Source organism: Armigeres subalbatus, chromosome 2, assembly GCF_024139115.2.
Source record: "Armigeres subalbatus isolate Guangzhou_Male chromosome 2, GZ_Asu_2, whole genome shotgun sequence".
Taxonomy (NCBI): domain Eukaryota; kingdom Metazoa; phylum Arthropoda; class Insecta; order Diptera; family Culicidae; genus Armigeres; species Armigeres subalbatus.
This window is the reverse complement of record NC_085140.1, coordinates 11858145-11877143: the sequence shown is the minus strand read 5'-3', so window position 1 is coordinate 11877143 and position 18999 is coordinate 11858145. Positions and strand designations below refer to the sequence as shown.

The 18999-nt window shown below is 42.6% G+C and overlaps 1 protein-coding gene and 1 long non-coding RNA gene across 2 annotated transcripts in view; both read left to right on the top strand.

The window, feature by feature from the left end:
• Nucleotides 1-18999, top strand: part of LOC134217768 (uncharacterized) — a 529775-nt gene that overhangs the window by 122051 nt on the left and 388725 nt on the right. The window lies entirely within an intron of this gene.
• On the top strand, nucleotides 13173-14126 carry LOC134214027 (uncharacterized). The gene is made up of 3 exons (XR_009979611.1): nucleotides 13173-13292; nucleotides 13348-13560; nucleotides 13631-14126. It is a non-coding gene; the product is annotated as an uncharacterized LOC134214027 (long non-coding RNA).

Below are 18999 nucleotides of genomic sequence, written 5' to 3'. Positions count from 1 at the left end.
TTTCCGCAGTTCCACTGTAGAATCGAAATCATATTTACCTTATCGACGAAGTTGACCATCGAAGGATACGAATGACTCGAGGAGGATTATTTTTGAAGCCAGCGTCTTCAGGAGAGGAGTCAGAATAGGAAGAACAATTTTGACCATGTTCTTCACGGGATCGGCCACAAAAGTTGAACGTTTTTGAGTATTTCCACCTGCTTTGAATTTGATAATGTTGGAATGGGGGCTGGGATTTGCCGCTGTATGTACGTCGGGCAAGCTCCAAGAGCTTGTGGAGGGCCTTCGTTGCAGTAGACGACACCGAAACGTCTTGCACGCGCCATCCACATGCTTCTCTCCGCACGATGCACAGCGAGATTCATTGCAGCAGTACTGAACGGTGTGGTCCAGCTGCTTGCAATCAACACAGTTCATCACCTTCGGAACAGGTAGAAGTTTTCACAATCACCACATAGTCAGGCAGTGCGGACCCCGAGAAGGTCACACAGAAGGAGTCTGACGGCGAATAAGCTGCGACGCTGAATGCAGTCCAGTATCTCAACAGGAGACAGAGAAGTATTTTTGAAACGACCGAAACCTTGTTTCAACTCCTCGCATGTCATGCTCACATCCGTGACCACTACCACGATTTCACTGGCTTTGCAAATACGCGATTTTTAAAAGAAAATGCGCGAAAGTTTCGCTTCGCAAATAATTCCCGCTTCCTAGTCAAAGCTAAAAAAGATTCTTCACTAGACACTTTTACAGGCAAAAACTCAGCGCGAAAACCGAACAAGGACCCGGAGGTAAAAGACTGACGACTGTGACGCACAGTTGCATGATTTTTACGGTCGTCTTCGAATTGTATTCCATTTGTACTCCGAAGCGCAATCCGGTAGCTAAGGCATTCCCGTACCTGTCGGTTGCGTTGGAATTCGTGGATGAGCTATCAGATTCAATACATTAACGTTCAAGATCTCAGATAAGTCATATCTGTTACTGTAGTACGTATAATCTTCAGTAAAATTAAGGTGAACAAAATAACTTCTCTTTATTTCCAAGATAATTTGCTCTAGCAGCACAATTCGAACAGCTTAGGTTGGTTGCAGCAATTCAAATAAACGCATGTGACTTGTCAGGTGTGTTACTTGGCGTCTGCCATTACAGCTACAATATTCGTAACACGTATCTCGTATGATAAAACCAAAAACAAATTAGTTATGATGGCAACATTCACTATACGGTCGTATCAAATCCGATCTCACCTGGTAAGCAGTTTTATTCATAGGATTCCAACGCCGATTTTCCTAATCAAGTAAGCTAACAAATTGAAAAACTTTTTCCCCATTTTTCATTTCGATTTTGAACCTCAAACACGACGCCATAAATCTTCCAGCCATGCCGACATGACATACAAGCGACGTGGCGCCAGCAGAGATTGTTCAGCCACGGAAAAAAATTCCAATCGTAAGCTGATAACTCTGGAACTTCTTCTCCCCGTACGCCACCCCGTCTGGCCCTGGTGGAGCAAAGTGATCCCATTTTTTTGCCACAATTTGCCGGGTTTTCATTTCCACTACCGGAAAAGCATCTTCCGCTTCTCATAAAGACTTGTTTCTGCAAGCAGAGTCTCCTTTGGCACGTAAGTGCTCTCCACTAAATGGAAGAATTCATAACCTTTTTTGCGCTCCATCTGCAAGCAAGTGTGCGTACTTTCTAAAGTTTCGCCGGACTCTCGAACATCCCGAAAGACACTTTTCACAATGTGTATGCGTTTCGGCTATTGGCAAGCGGTTGACCGCAGAACGTCAGTGATTCGCTTTTCACTTTTCCCCACCCGGAGCCCATCGACGGTCATAAAATCTTGAAAAGTCTCGAGTGAAAAGTGGAAACCACTTTTGATGGATAGTCACTTGATGGCTTCGGGTCTTATTTTTTGAGGTTTTGTTTCCGTTCTTGTCTTGGACAAACATACACAGAAGCAGCGGGGCACTATAAGCGAAAATCTGATGGTGACCCCCCGGCAGATGAGGTGGAAGCGAAAAAGGAAACGATTTCTCGCTTCCCATAAGTCATCAGTTGGATATAATGGAAGACTTGGGCATAGTGGGTGGAGATGGGTCGATTGTTCTTGTAGCCGGTTCGAGTAGATGCTTCACAAGAATTTTGACTTTTAATAAAGTTTAAATTAAGCGGAGAGACTTCAATGGCACTTGATAAAACAAACAGATAAGGATACTTTGCGATTGTGATGAGCACAAGAGCGGAGAGAATGGTTTGTGTATGGACATAAAGCATTCAATCGAACGTGTCATTTGCTATGATTGCTAAATACGAGTCTCATCTTTCACTCGAGAAAGGCACCATGCTATCATTTGCTGAACAATATGTTTTAAGATGTGGTTGCGGTTTCGAATGACAAAGAAACTGTTCAATGACTAACCAAGTGACACTTTATTCAAAAGGCAGTGTAATGAGAAGCTCTTGTATTTGGAATTTAACAAAGAAAATTGAACGCACTTCTTACATTTTCAAGGCATTATCTTTCCTGTTATGAGTTTAAAATTCTTTGTCTTGTTCTCAACAAGTAGAACAAGATTGAAAACCTGCCATTTTTTTAATTTTGGTTAGGCCAGTTCATGAGTTTGTGGATGGTTGTAGTTCTTGTACGTTGCACGCCAAAAAAAGCGTTCATGAATTCGTGAACTAACGAGTTCACGGTGTATTTTTTCGGGAACAACAGTCACGGATTCGGGAATACAGTCACGTTTTCAGGAACGTTCTAGAAAACATGACTGGTGTTCCCGAATCCATGATTTGAATCACGGTGTATTTTTGCTGGTTCACGAATTCTAGAACACTTTTTTTTTGCGTGTGGACGTTAATGTTCTTGCGAATATTCTTGATAAAAAAATATGTATACTTAACTTCATTTATGTATGATATTTGAGTTTTTCTTTAACGCAGAAAAAGTAATCAAAATCCATTTTACATCATAATATCGGATAATTCAATCAACCCAATCATGAAAAGTGCAAATCGACTTCTTCTCATTGCAATTAGGAAGCAACCACTAGTCCAACCACTTCCACCTGATCATTAAAATGTCCATTTGAATCCCATTAACGTCGGTAAGTATTTATTAGGCAATAAATTATTTCATCCCAAACCCCAACCGGTCCGCCCGCCCGGAACGATCCCTGCAGGGAAATGCCATCCGCGGAAATCTTGCGGTCGTTCAATGCGTATAGAAATAGGATGGCTCACGGCGCGCACAAAACCCCCAAGCAGCGTAGCAGCCAGTCAGTAGCGGAAGAGCATATTGAAAATTTATTGGAGGATTTTCGTTTAATAACCGAACAAATTGGTCTATCCACTCACATCTAGAAGCGCGCAACCGTACAGGTAGAAGTACGCATCGTCATCCTGTTGTTCCGGCTGTGTTGTGACTGGCCGTGTTGGCCCGACTGGGAATTATAAGTAGATCCTTTTTAAGTTGCTGGGATTCGAAAAGGGGGCTCGTTTCCAGTTCGATTGCCTCGTGTTTCAGCAGCTCTGCACTATGAAAAATCTGTAGTAGACGATGGGCACTTATTTCACCTCACATTCTCTATTTTCCAATAAGATCGGTTTTAATAGTAGATGCCCTCCTTTAAACGAAGAAGAGCCCTCGAATACGCAATACCTGTTTTGAAAAATATTATTTCTTGACTTTTGCCCATCTACGAACCTACAGTTCCTCAGTCAAACGGCAATAATCGATGGCCTGTTTCATGATTAAAATCATCGCAAATATTACTATTATCCGCTTTGAATGTGTGGGCGTGCGTACGGAACCTCAAATGTTCCTACACCAATCCAGCAATATAATTTGTAGTGATTGGATTCTTGATTTCGGAACTGGTTGGGGTGTGCGGTTTGGGGGCCACCTGTTGCATGTGAATTTTGATGGAGAGTGTGCCCAGCGAGTTAGAAGTGTTGTAAAATCCGTGTCGAACATCGACAGCTCATGTTGTAGTAGCGAGAGCACTAGCTAGGCACCATCAGTGCTTCAGGAATGCGGAGCCAGCATTGAACAAGGTACTCACCGTGGGCCAAATGGGTGCAAACATGGGGGATGACCAAAGCCATAAATTTACTTTCGATATAGTTGTAAATTAACCCCGACATTAGCACAGGAGGCACAAGCTCCGGCTCAATGGAATTAGTGCTTGTCGGTGTGAAACGACAGCCAGTGTCGTAAATTTGATTTAAGGCAATTTGTTACGACGATTGCAATGGTCGGTGAATATTCAAATCACTTGGCATTGCATTTAAATTCAATAATTTACTCCTGATGGGTTGGTGGCTGCGTGACAAGTCAAGAATGGTCTCATAATGTATTCATGGCCGACATCAGCACCATTGACTATCATTTTACAACCTTGGTGCGTTGACGCTTTCGACCGAATGAACACTTTAAATTCTGAGAAGGACATGCGGGCCTCCAGTTATGCAACAATAAAGAAGCACTTAATTAATTCTGCTTGCCAAGTGGGTGGAACTCATCAATGGTGGCGGAAAATTAGCCAATTCAAGGAAGTAGGTAGTTTGTAGGCGAACTACAGCTGTGTCAACGACGTTGTTGTCCCATTTGAACTTTTTAGTGTGGTAATTTAATTTAACACCTAGTTAAGGAGGAAGAAAGGAGCAAACGGTGCTATTGGTAGGAGTGCCGCGGTCGTGTGCCTGTGAGCCAACATAAAGCCGGCATATATTGCACGACGCAGGAGGACGCACCAAAGTTTTGTTAAAAGTCCCGCCCACCGCAATTACCTCGTTTTCGGCGGAGTCATTAAGTGTACCTTTTATGATGCCGGAGGGCCTTTTTTAGGATCTTCAACGCAATCAGGGATAGATACCTACCCTTGAGGTCCTCTACTATTGAAACATGAATTCAGCCAGCAGTGTAGGTTCGTGGCATCGTGCTATCTTAATGGCTACGATGAACTCATTTCAAACAAAAATTAAGCGTGATTACGTGCTAATATGGTCAAGTATGTACTTTCAAATTACGAGTTAAAATGAGAGCTTTGTTTCAACAAATGGACATCGTATATCGAATATTGTACCACAGTGACCGTTCGATTTCGGTATTGCTACCGATCCCAGAATGCGGAAACATGAGTGGCACTCAATTTCATGTAATCACACCATTAAGTTCGACTATTTTGTACTTTGGTTCTTTGACAAATTACGTAACGCAAAATTTGATGATTTTGAACTCCCACCCTCCACCTCGTAACACTGTTTGTATGGAAGGTTTATTTTTCCCTGCAGTGAGTCGTATTTTGTGAAAGGCCTCTTATACTGGTTGGTGCCGAATCGGCCATAGATCTTCAAATCACGTATTAGCACGCTTTTACATTATGGCTCTCAAATGTATTTAAAATTAAAATGTTAAGAAAAGATCCATAAAGTACGTCACGCAAAATTTGGCGATTTTCAACCCGCCACCCCCCTTCGTCACACTTTTGGTATTAAACCTCTAAAAATTCTGTATAAGTCGTCAAGGTGCCTTGAACCCCCCGCTCTCCCCACTAGGAGTGTGACGTACTTTGTGGATGGCCTTTTATATACAATACTCTACCGCCAGACGTAAACTAAGTAAAACAGTTTAGTGCATCGACGAATTTAATGTCTTCATGCTTGACTATTACAGTGAACTCTCCCTCCCTCGGTATTAAAGGGACCATCGAGTTAGAGAGGTATTGAGATAGAGAACACATTTATATTTATCTCCCAAAGTATCAAAAACTTTTCATGAAATGTAGAAATATGGTTTAGGATCATTTGGCAGAATGTCGTTTGGCCGAATAGTTCAAATTGATTTCCTTATTAAGTGAAGTGAAGAGTGAGATGTTCGAAATGACCAACTCCTAACTTCTCACTTTTTACTTTTTGTTTCTTTTCTCACATTTATTTTCTCACCTTTCGTTTCTCACATCTCATTTCACAATCGAACAAGTGCCAGCGAAAGTGGTACATGTCGCATTGAGTAAATTTTACAGGAGACGAATTTTCCTAAAAACTTCGAAAATAAAATTCACATTTTCAATTTTCTGCAACTCAACTGTACCAACGTGTTATGACTGATGTGCCTAAAGGTAATGATGAGACATATTCGAAGTGTTTTTACTTATTTCAAGTTTGTTGGAACAAAATGCACATGTATCACTTATGATGGGAACAGAATGCAACAGAAACCGAAAATCGTTGCCAGTAATATCCGTACATGTACATTTATAACATAATTTTAATCGGTAGTGACCCAAGCAGCACGCGCAACATCTTTCAAATAGGTGTTTGTTCCTAATAAATTGCATTGAAGACACTGGCAATACATCGAGTCACATTAAAGCCACTTTCCAGTTTCAGAAAATCACAATGTTTCATTTCCGTTTAAGTGGCGTCGCAATATTTTACCCATCTGACTTCTTGGGTGGTTTAAAATTCGAAGTGTTTCATGTCAGAAACAAAACAGATAAGTTGCAGAATTAATAACACTTCGGTTCATCGCTGTTACGACAGTGTTTCTGATATGTTGCAAAACACTTTGAGCTCAGTTAAGCAGTATTTTATTTTTGACAGTCCCCTGCATGTTCCGTATAAGGTACAATAAAGTTACAAATGACCTTGTTGTTTATGTAGTGCACTTGTAGCAGAATCTCCAAATAGAATTGTTGGTGTGATGGTTATAGTAGCAGGTTGCAAATCTCAAGGTCCATGATTCGATTCCCGGTTGGTTTTTGTGTTTTTATTTTCATTGTAGCCGCAAGATGTTGCAAATAGGCTCCACCTCTTGCGCTTTTTGTGTCACAAAGGAGTTCCAAATACGACGCGTTGTGCATAAGTCAGACCTTTAGTAAGTCACACCACAGTTGTTGTTACTCACTGAGAAACAAGAGGTGTTGCTTGGGGAACCATCTTGAAATTTTTAGGGCAGCAGGGACTATGTCCAAGGGCTTGACGATCCCTCCCCAGGCCATCTGCGAGTTGTGGGGCCTGCCTAGGATGTGGTGGGGTTTGACAGTGGGCCTAAACCTCTATAAAAAGCTGCATGTATCCGCAAGTAGGCTTCACCAAAGCGACCGTGTGCCGCTCAAAGCGCACAAGCCCAAGTCCTGGTGTTAGGTGGGACGCTAAACAGCCCTGACACGACGGCCCTCCGACGAGACAGGAGGTTTGCGCAGGCCCAATAAGCCGCCTGAAAAACCAATAATTACGAACAATATAAGAGATAATGCGACTCGATATAATCGGCAAAGACCTAGGCGACGAATAAAGGATCACGATTGGAAGCTTGGAACATGGAACTGCAAGTCGCTAGGTTTCGCAGGTTGCGACAGGATGATCTACGATGAATTACATCCCCGCAACTTCGACGTCGTGGCGCTGCAGGAGATTTGCTGGACAGGACAGAAAGTGTGGAAAAGCGGGCATCGAGCGGCTACCTTCTACCAAAGCTGTGGCACCACCAACGAGCTGGGAACCGGCTTCATAGTGCTGGGTAAGATGCGCCAACGCGTGATTGGGTGGCAGCCAATCAACGCAAGGATGTGCAAGCTGAGGATTAAAGGCCGTTTCTTCAACTATAGCATCATCAACGTGCACAGCCCACACGAAGGGAGACCCGACGACGATAAAGAAGCGTTCTACGCACAGCTGGAGCAGATATACGATGGATGCCCACTGCGGGACGTTAAAATCGTCATCGGTGACATGAACGCACAGGTAGGAAAGGAGGAAATGTATAGACCGGTCATCGGACCGGATAGTCTGCACACCGTATCGAATGACAACGGCCAACGATGCATAAACTTCGCAGCCTCCCGCGGAATGGTAGTCCGAAGCACCTTCTTTCCCCGCAAAAATATCCACAAGGCCACATGGAGATCACCTAACCAAGAAACGGAAAACAAAATCGACCATGTTCGAATGGACGATAAATTCTTCTCCGGCATCACGAACGTCTGCACTTATTACAGTGGGAATATTGAGTCCGACTACTACCTCATTGCAGTATGCCTGCGATTCAAACTCTCGACGCTGTACAACACGCGTCGAAGTCGAACGCCGCGGCTTAACATTGGGCGGCTACAAGACGGTAGACTAGCCCAAGGATACGCGCAGCAGCTGGAAGTGGCACTTCCAACGGAAGAGCAGCTAGGCGCAGCGTCTCTTGAAGATGGCTGAGAGATATTCGATCCGTCATTGGTAGCACCGCAACCGCTGCACTTGGCACGGTGTCCCCGGATCAGAGAAACGACTGGTATGACGGCGAATGTGAGCAGTTAGTGGAAGAGAAGAATGCAGCATGGGCGAGATTGCTGCAACACCACACGAGGGCGAACGAAACACGATATAAACAGGCGCGGAACAGACAAAACTCGATTTTCCGGAGGAAAAGCGCCAGCAGGAAGATCGAGACCGTGAAGAAACGGAGCAACTGTACCGCGCTAATAACACACGAAAGTTCTATGAGAAGTTAAACCGTTCACGTAAGGGCCACGTGCCACAGCCCGATATGTGTAAGGACATAAACGGGAACCTTCTTACGAACGAGCGTGAGGTGATCCAAAGGTGGCGGCAGCACTACGAAGAACACCTGAATGGCGATGTGGCATACGAAGATGGCGGTATGGTGATGAACCTGGGAGAACGCGCGCAGGACTTAATTCTACCGGCTCCGGATCTCCAGGAAATCCAGGAGGAGATTGGCCGGCTCAAGAACAACAAAGCCCCTGGGGTTGACCAACTATCAGGAGAGCTATTTAAACACGATAAGCTGGATTGTAGCAACTACCGCGCAATCACATTGCTGAACGCCGCCTACAAGGTACTCTCCCAAATTTTATGCCGTCGACTAGCACCAACTGCAAGGGAGTTCGTGGGGCAGTACCAGGCGGGTTTTATGGGCGAACGCTCCACCACGGACCAGGTGTTTGCCATTCGCCAAGTACCGCAGAAATGCCGCGAATACAACGTGCCCACACATCATCTATTCATCGACTTCAAAGCCGCATATGATACAATCGATCGGGACCAGCTATGGCAGCTAATGCACGAACACGGTTTTCCGGATAAACTGACACGGTTGATCAAAGCGACGATGGGTCGGGTGATGTGCGTAGTTCGCGTTTCAGGGCATTCTCGAGTCCCTTCGAAACCCGCAGAGGGTTACGGCAAGGTGATGGTCTTCGTGTTTGCTATTCAACATCGCTTTGGAAGGTGTAATACGAAGAGCAGGGATTAACACGAGTGGTACAATTTTTAATAAGTCCGTCCAGCTATTTGGTTTCGCTGACGACATAGATATTATGGCACGTAACTTTGAGAAGATGGAGGAAGCCTACATCAGACTGAAGAGGGAAGCTAAGCGGATCGGACTAGTCATCAACACGTCGAAGACGAAGTACATGATAGGAAGAGGTTCAAGAGAAGACATCGTGAGCCAGCCACCCACCGCGAGTTTGCATCGGTGGTGACGAAATCGAGGTGGTAGAAGAATTTGTGTACTTGGGCTCACTGGTGTCTGCCGAAATGACACCAGCAGAGAAATTCGGAGACGCATAGTGGCTGGAAATTGTACGTACTTTGACTCCGCAAGACGCTCCGATCGAATAGAGTTCGCCGCCGTACCAAACTGACAATCTACAAAACGCTAATTAGACCGGTAGTCCTCTACGGACACGAGACCTGGACGATGCTCGTGGAGGACCAACGCGCACTGGAGTTTTCGAAAGGAAAGTGCTGCGTACCATCTATGGTGGGGTGCAGATGGCGGACGGTACGTGGAGGAGGCGAATGAACCACGAGTTGCATCAGCTGTTGGGAGAACCATCCATCGTTCTCACCGCGAAAATCGGATGACTGCGGTGGGCCGGGCACGTAGCCAGAATGTCGGACAGTAATCCGATAAAAATAGTTCTCGACAACGATCCGACGGGCACAATAATGCGAGGTGCACAGCGGGGAAGGTGAATCGATCAGGTGGAGGACGATTTGCGGACCCTCCGCAGACTGCGTGGTTGGCGAAGTGCAGCCATGGACCGAACTGAATGGAGGAGTCTGGTAATAAATAAATATGTAAACGAAGAAAAATATATTAAGCTCTTTTAGTGGAATGTATTAAACCGTCTAAGACGAATTAAGTACTGGTCGAAATACGTATCTGCAAAGATAACGAAAATTAACTGGTGGAATTAAATGGACAGTACTTAATTCGTCTTAGACGGTTTATGTAAACGAACTTAATAAGCATCTTGAATGAGTTGCAAATCAGGCCATTGGTTTTGATGAATGATGACTCAATGATAAAGAAAAGAATCTTCAATCACCTTTTCAAAGTTCCTGAGGTAACTCGTGGAAATTGGAGTGCAGGAGACCCAGGGTTTCGGACTGCGTTCATAATATTTTATACAGATGGCGCCAAGCAAAATCAAATGGCAAGGGCCGGAATTATTGGCCCTGGCATTAACATTTCGATATCAATAGGAATTAAGTCAAAAAAAGCGACCACTGCGACGAAAAGGGACTAGCGATTGGAAACTCGGTTCGTGGAACTGCAAATCTCTCAACTTCATCGGGAGCACACGCATACTCGCCGATGTGCTCAAGGACCGTGGATTCGGCATCGTAGCGCTGCAGGAGGTTTGTTGAAGGGATCAATGGTGCGAACGTTTAGAGGTAATCATACCATTTACCAGAGCTGCGGCAACACACACGAGCTGGAAAACAGCTTTCATAGTGATGGGCGATATGCAAAGGCGCGTGATCGGGTGGTGGCCGATCAATGAAAGAATGTGCAGGTTGAGGATCAAAGGCCGGTTCTTCAACTTCAGCATAATCAACGTCCATAGCCCACACTCCGGAAGCACTGATGATGATAAGAACGCATTCTACGCAGAGTACGACAGTTGCCCAAGCCACGACGTCAAAATCATCATAGGAGATTTGAACGCTCAGGTTGGCCAAGAGGAGGAGCTTAGACCGACTATTGGAAAGTTCAGCGCTCACCGGCTGACGAACGAAAACGGCCTACGACTAATTGATTTCGCCGCCTCAAAGAATATGGCCATTCGCAGCACCTACTTCCAATACAGCCTCCCGTATCGGTACACCAGGAGATCACCACTGCAGACAGAATCACAAATCGACCACGTTCTGATTGATGGACGGCACTTCTCCGACATTATCGACGTCAGGATATATCGGGACGCTAACATCGATTCTGACCACTATCTGGTGATGGTTAAACCATTGACGAATACATAGACCGAAATGTCCGGTACAAAGCCATCAGAAAATCGGGCACCATGTCTTCTTCTTCATTTTGAAGAAAATACCCCTCGTGGGTGACGAATTACATAAATATTTTACGAGCGCTGACTTACCCCTCTCGACGTTTTGACAGTTTGTCTGTTTGTTTTTCTCCCTCACCTTGCGTCGTCGTTTCGGTTTTGCATCGTATCGTTTTGTATCCGTTTTGTTTGTTTTGTTTTTTCGAAGGACAGTGCTCGTTCCGCGCCTTGTAGATCCGTTCTTGCACCTTGAAATAGTGATTTCTCTGGGATTAAAAAAACGCGGAGAATATTCAGATCCCCACGTGAGGAGGTTACTGATTGCAATCGTGTTTCTGCGCGTATCGGTTCGCTCAAATAATGCAGCAGATGCAGTTTCGGGGGAACAAGATCCAGCATCAAACTACTCGAGTACTGGATTTCATCATGCCGGCATTTATCACGCATCGGAATAGGTTGGAACTGCTGGAGTGCAGCATTGAATGTGAACATTTTCGAATGCCGAACACAACCAAACCGAGAAAATCTTTTTTGCGATGATGCCCGCTTGAAACGTTTACACTGCGCGAGGAATACGGGAGGAATCTATTTGCGAAATTTTGCGCAAGGGCAGCAACGATATCCGACATCAGGATAATTTTCTGGTAAGTTCGTAAAAAAACGTTCCTCTTTTGTAAATGATGTTTTTGTTTTTCGTACAGAACAACCCAAGTAACCGTAAGCATTATAAAATGGCTTTAATACAACATTATATCCAATTATAATGCAGCCTATTAAAGCTGATTAGTTCTGTATGCCAATATAATGCCAATTAAATGCTGCAAAAGGCGAAATAGCGTGCCAAAATGATGCTGATGATGGAAGCATCTATCTTGCATTACTAATGCTATTACAATGCAGCAGAATAATCCTGTCAAAGTTATGACAGCCCGTTTATCGCACTACTAATGCATTTAGAGAGCATATGTATTTGATTTTGTCTCCATTGATTTTAGGTTGAAATGAATTCATCTTGAGTTTACAATGATAATTAAAATGAATATGCAAAAAAATCAAAATAATTGTTAGATTTGGAAACTCTTTTTCTATTTTATTGTTTCTATATTCTTTCTCGCCCTATATATATGTAAAACTCAGATGAAAATTTTTGTTGTGAAAATTATCTTCTTGGGTCTCGAACTGAGATGTCTCGTCGTTCATCGTTGGAGTGCTCCTCTGCTGCCTGGGCCATACGGGATACTTAGGCTGTGAACCATTCCAGCGATTCGTTTAACTTTTAGTTAAAATTTGACTATTCGATGGTTATTTCATCGTGGTTAAAGCATGGTTAGATTTAACAGTTCGATAGTTAAACTTTGTTCTCTAGAAAATTGGCGCCAAATCCATTATGTTCCAAATAACTATCAATCTGTCAAAACTCAAATGGATCGGCTTCAGAGTAAAATTCTAACCACGATGGGAAAATAACCATCAAACTGTCAAATGTTAACTAAAAGTTAAACGAATCGGTGGAATGGTTCACAGCCTTATGATACCGATGAAAAGTGACCAATTTAAATCAGCACATTTGATTTCAATCTCAGCTCCTCTGTGTTGCCAGTAGGTATGCATATTGAAATCAACACATAATAAGTTCACATAAACGTTATAGCACGGACCTATATAGAATGATAATTCTTCTTTATTTCATATATACGTAATTGATACATGATACCTGAAAGCTTTTTATTCGTGAAGAATTTCTTCATTGTTACAGAAATAGTTTTAATAAAAATTATCAAAAATTATTAAGTTTTTCTTCCATGTAAAACTGGCAACTGTGGAAAACTCGATAGGCGAATGCGAAACGTCAAAGGTAAATAAAAACAAAAAAGTCAGCCGTTCATATCGCATCATTTTACTTTTCCTTCTGCTGAATAATTAATTTTAGACCTATTTGTGTTAATATTATCAACTTTTGTGTGATCGGTAAGCTACATTCAACGCAATTGAATATTCGTAATGATTTATTTCATTCTTATAGGTGCCATGACCGCTGCTGACCGAGCCGCTTACAAACTTGTGCTAAACGTTGATACTTTTATCCCTGTGCGACGTTCGCTGTACATCGTGAAAACGGCGGAGAATGGAAGCGCTGAAATTGGTACTAGTGGTCAAACAGAGACCGGTAAGCGGATCGTATAAAACTACCAAAGGAATCACGGACTTCAAAATGCGGAGTGCCAGTTTCAGTCATGTAAGTTCAACCTAAACGTTAGAATACGTATTATGAAAAATTGAACATTATTTTTTATTGTTTTCTACAGGTAATTCAATCTCTTCTGCATTGTACGGCGATCATTCTGAGATGCAAGCAATAAATGCAGTATGAAATTAGTGACGAAAAATTTTGAGTGAGAGTTAAAAATCGTCAAAAGCACTGCATGATGAAGCAACATTCCGTGTTCCACGAAGCAGGTATTGATATTAAGAGGAATACGGTGGCTGTGGCTAGGACACTGTGCAACCAAACCGAGTGTCGACGAAAACCTCCTAGGAATGAAGATGACGATGGAGGAGTTAATGTTTCTGCGAAGAACATCCCATGGAGTCGTAAACATTACACGTATCTAAAAACCGTCGAGCAGGTCAGGTGAAGGATATGGAAATTGCCAGGGAAATTACTCATTTTTCCATCAGGGATTATGATTTGTGATGTTCATATTGCATAATTTTTATGAGGTGAACGAAATGCATTGGAAAAAAAATAAAATCAGACATTCGATTAATGTATTTCCCTGTGTACTTTTTTATTTCGAATTGCCCGAGAAAGTTATTATCACTATTAGAGGAATGATTTTTCTGAGTTTTCGAGAATCAGAACAAATATGGGTATTTCTAATGACTACAACTATAGTTTGTATGTAATGTCTAAAAATAGATTCCATTAGGTTTGCATTTCTAATGCCAATTAAAGGCAAATATGCACTTGGAATGTCCGATGCTTCAATGCATTAGGTCGTGCATTAAAAGAGCATTATAAACAAATATAATGCCAATAATAGTGCCTCAATTGACAATGCTTCAATGCATTAGCAATGCTTGTATAAGACATGTATGCTTCAACAATGCTATTATTAAGTTTTTAAGCTGCCTAAATGCCAATAAAAAGCCATTAACATGCTATGTTTTAATGCTTACGGTTACTTGGGAATCCCGACTCGAAAGTAGTCATACTTGGCGAGTATTGCTATTCGGTGGCCATGATTTTCGGAACCGACCGCTGATCAAGCCGAAAGGTACCGTTGGTAAATGTGTGAAAACAACAAACAACAAATCGCCACCGTCTTCCGTAGCAATGCGTGCAACACCCTGATCGCAACATCGGCGTAAACGAAGTGGTTTTTTTGAGTGCTACGACATTGGCAAAAATCCTATCAAACTTGTGCAGTGCATGCGTAGGATAGAACGGCAGTGGGCTGATATTGGTACCCGAGAGGAAAAGAGAAAAGAGGGAATACCCCGATGTTCTGGCTTCCAAGGATAAGACGAACCAGTAGATAGTATAAAATCAGTTGTGCGAGTTTCTCAAGAAAAGCCCCGCAATGCGATTCTGGTCGATTGCGGTCACTCGGTGTTGCAAATTTTAGTCTATTTTTCTTATGAAGAAAAGCTACAGAAGCTACAGCAGCCTGGCGAATCACATCAAAAACGGATTTAAGATGAAGTTTTACCGATCCCTGATCAAGCACATGGTAAGGCTTAATTATTTCAATATGCATTATTTCATTTATTCCATATTTTTCTCTATTTCATTCTACAAAACTTAGATTGAGAGAGCTAAGGTACGGACGAGCTGATGGGATTCCTTCGGGAAACTTAGCTGGATTCCATCGGGAATCCTGAAGGAACACCTTCGGGAACCCAGGAATGATCTATTCGGAAATCCTTGAGATTCCTTTGAGAAACCTGAGGGGATTTCTTCTGAAATTCTGAAGTTGCAACAAGGGTTCTGAAGAGATTCCTTCGGGACTCCTGGGGGATCCCTTCGGGAATCATGGGGGGGTTCCTTCGGAAATCCGGAGGGGATTCTTTCGGGAATCCTGGGGAAATTCATTCGGGATTATTCTTTAAAACGAGATAGTTTTTTTTTTCTCTGTACAATTCATGAGCGTTTCTAAATTCCTTCCAATATCAATGAACCTAACTGCCAGCGATTCCTTTTCGTGCTTTCCGATAAATTGCACACGCAAAACAACAAATTTACTTCAGGATTTACTACAGGACATTCGAATCGTGCGTTTACTGTTCTGCCCTTCTACGCATAGTTGTCCCATGTTAGTTTTTGTGGATTTTAACTTTTCACCATAGAGCAGTCTATTTTGATGTATACTTTTAGGCTGTGAACCATTCCACCGATTCGTTTAACTTTTAGTTAAAATTTGACAGTTCGATGGTTATTTCGCCGTGGTTAAAAATAACCCTGCTCCGGAGCATGGTTAGATTTGACAGTTCGATAGTTAAACTTTGTTCGCGAGAAAATTGGCGCCAAATCCATTTCGTTCCGAATAACTATCAATCTGTCAAAACTCAAATGGGTCGGCTTCGGAGTAAAATTTTAACCACGATAGGAAAATAACCATCGGAGTGTCAAATTTTAACTAAAAGTTAAACGAATCGGTGGAATGGTTCACAGCCTTAGAAAAGTCTAACAGATTTCGAACTTTGTTCGGGAAATCATTGAAAACAACACCAAAACCTTTTGTCCCATTGCCTAATTTCTACGCAGCATAATTGTCTCGCGGTGATTACATTCATCATTATGGCGGATTATGTTATTTCATCGAGCAACACACATTTAAATAGCATTTTCTGTTTAGATCTTGCAATCTTAGCCTGTTGCAGTGGTGTAATGGGGACAATTTGTACAATACTCATTCTAAGCGTCATAATCACTTCAACCACGTGGAAGGTTCACTTCCAAGAATAAAGCATGTGGAGACATATGTCAATCGCAGTAGTCATTCACGAAATCATGCATTGAACGGGGCTGATATGCGTAGAAACCATAAAACAAGTGCTCTATTTCTCGGCATAACTGTCCCGCCAAACTATTTTCATGATCGTTGTCGCAAATTATATTTGTGAGTGAAAAATAAGAATGATTTCAACGAAATGAAGTCTGCTGAATAGTTCTGTGATGTAATAATCTTATATTGCATTATGGTTATACGCCAGAAATGAAAATTAGTGTTCAATTTCAAATGCAATTTTCTCATTTGTCGTTTTTTGAATTTGGTACAAGCATGCGTAGAACGGCAGTGTTGGAGTTGGTAGTAAGTCTTTGCAGGAAAGTTTTGCCGCCTACGTTGGTTCCGGCAATGGCATATGTCGTACTGTTACGGGATCTGGATTGACCCGAGTGGGAAGTCTATCGCGATGGAATATTTCTGGGAAATGCAACCGGTTGTCTGGAATAATTAACGGCTGGTATAAGACTATTGAGAATCACCATGGTGTTATCCGTGGTGGCATTTGTCTTTTCCGTCGAGGACGTCTTCTCGTACAGCGTCGTGGACCGCCTTGGCATCATGTCGCCGGCACTGGGCCCAACCGTCCGGTTGCCGTTGCCGGGGTCGAACTGGTGCTACGCGGTTCCGCCGGGCTGAGATCGATGTATTATCTGCCGATGTGGAATGGTTTGAGCGGTTTGGTTATGCTCGACGCCGGCCTCTGGTTTTGTGCGGCTAATCTGGCAGTGTTCTCCTTCTTCTGTCGTTTGAAATTACTGCTAACTGACATCCGTTCCGAGATGCCACTGCTGGCCTTCGAGCTATGATTATTACTGCCGGAGTTGTCAACCGCCGTGGGACCGGGCCCAATGGCTGCCGATGCATCGCGTTGTTGCCACCGCCACCCGGAAGCGGTCACTGCTGCTGTCGGTCCGACACGTACGGTTACACCGCCACTGGTGGCTCGTCTGATAGGTTTTGTGCTCGATGCCGATATTAATATTATACTTCGATGCACACCTCGGTACCTGGGACTTTGCTCTTGGGGGTAGCTAGCGGCGGCATCCTTATTGCCGGCGATATTACGTAGTGGCAGAGACGATCCGGGCCGGGAGCCGTCGGACTCGGGGTCCTCTTTCTTCCGAGTAGCAGATAAATGGTGAAAACATCAACAACGCTCACGACAAGCAAACACTTTGTTATTATAAAATGAATAAAATCAACCGAAAAAGTTGTGCGACACGCGAGGGAAAAACATTGAACTGTCATGACAGATGATGTCATGATGCAATGCTTCATGAGATGAGTTCGGGGTGAGAAAAGATCTGAAAAGATGCGAGAAGATTTTTGGGGATGTCAAAGATTTAAACAGATATTGTAGATCCAGTTGAAAACCGCGACAATCGCATTTTCTCCCATTTCGGATTGCATGTATTTCATTGACTCTGATCGTAGCCAAAAACATATCAGAAGTAAACAAAAATGAAAATGACAACTGTTGTCAAACTGACGTGGTTCGAATTGAGGGGCTTCTCAATGGTCGAGTGATTGTAATAATTGTAATCCGTCACTCCCCAGGGGTATATAGTGGTGCCCGGAAAAATGGCCACCCCTCCGTCTATGTATTCGTCAATGATACAACCGTGCATAATTGTCCCATGTTACCTTTGATGAAAAAATCCAAACTCGAGTCAATTTGTCCCACCAATTTCAGAATCAATTGGATCTTGAAATTTAACAAATATTTTTGGAATATTATGAGCGTAGGCAAAACTTTTCCAGAACATAAAACGAATTACTAATTATTTAATCGGTTTTCACTTTCGGATGATAATATCAAACAACAACTTCATTTTTTCAATGGGACAAATTGACTCGAGTTTGAGATTTTTCTTCAAAGGTAACATGGGACAATTATGTATAGAATGGCAGTATAATGTTTCTAAAAAATGGTTTTATTTTATTTTCAAATTTTTTGAACAAATTCTAGATAGTTGAAGCACGTTGAAGGCCATACTACATATTACGTAAGCACTTAGGGGGGAGGGGTGGTCTGTCGTTCTCTTACGCATTATATAACTGAAAAACATGTGTATGGAAAACAAACTTAGATGAAGGAGTTGGGTTCGAAAAGCTCATAAAAATAGTTTACGTAATAAATGTACAATTACCAATAAAAATGTTTTTCTTTTGGGAAGAGCTATTGACAACTTTTCTTTTTATCATTGAAATTGAATATTATCACTTTCTAGATAAAAATGAGAGCATATTCACATTCAAAATTTCAAGTTTTGGCTTCAAAATTTCAAATTGTGGGGTTTAGTGTGTGCACAGACAAACAGACATAACACTCGTCAAATTTGCATCGTTCACTGATTTACTGGTCAATTCCAGTCTTTTTAATTTCAAGTTCCACATTAGCACATAATTCTCGGATTGGAAATTGTATCGACTTCCCTGGGCATAAAGTATCATCGTGTTAGCCTCATGATATACGAATGCAAAAATGGTAACCTGGCTAAGAAAACTCGCAGTTAATAACTGTGGAACTGCTAAGGCGGCGAGGCGGCTCTGTCCCAGTGTGGGATGTAATGCCAATAAGAAGAAGAAGAACTCAAAATGGATCTGAGGAAGATCTATTTAATTTTGTACCTCACAAATACCATGTACTAAAATCAAATAAT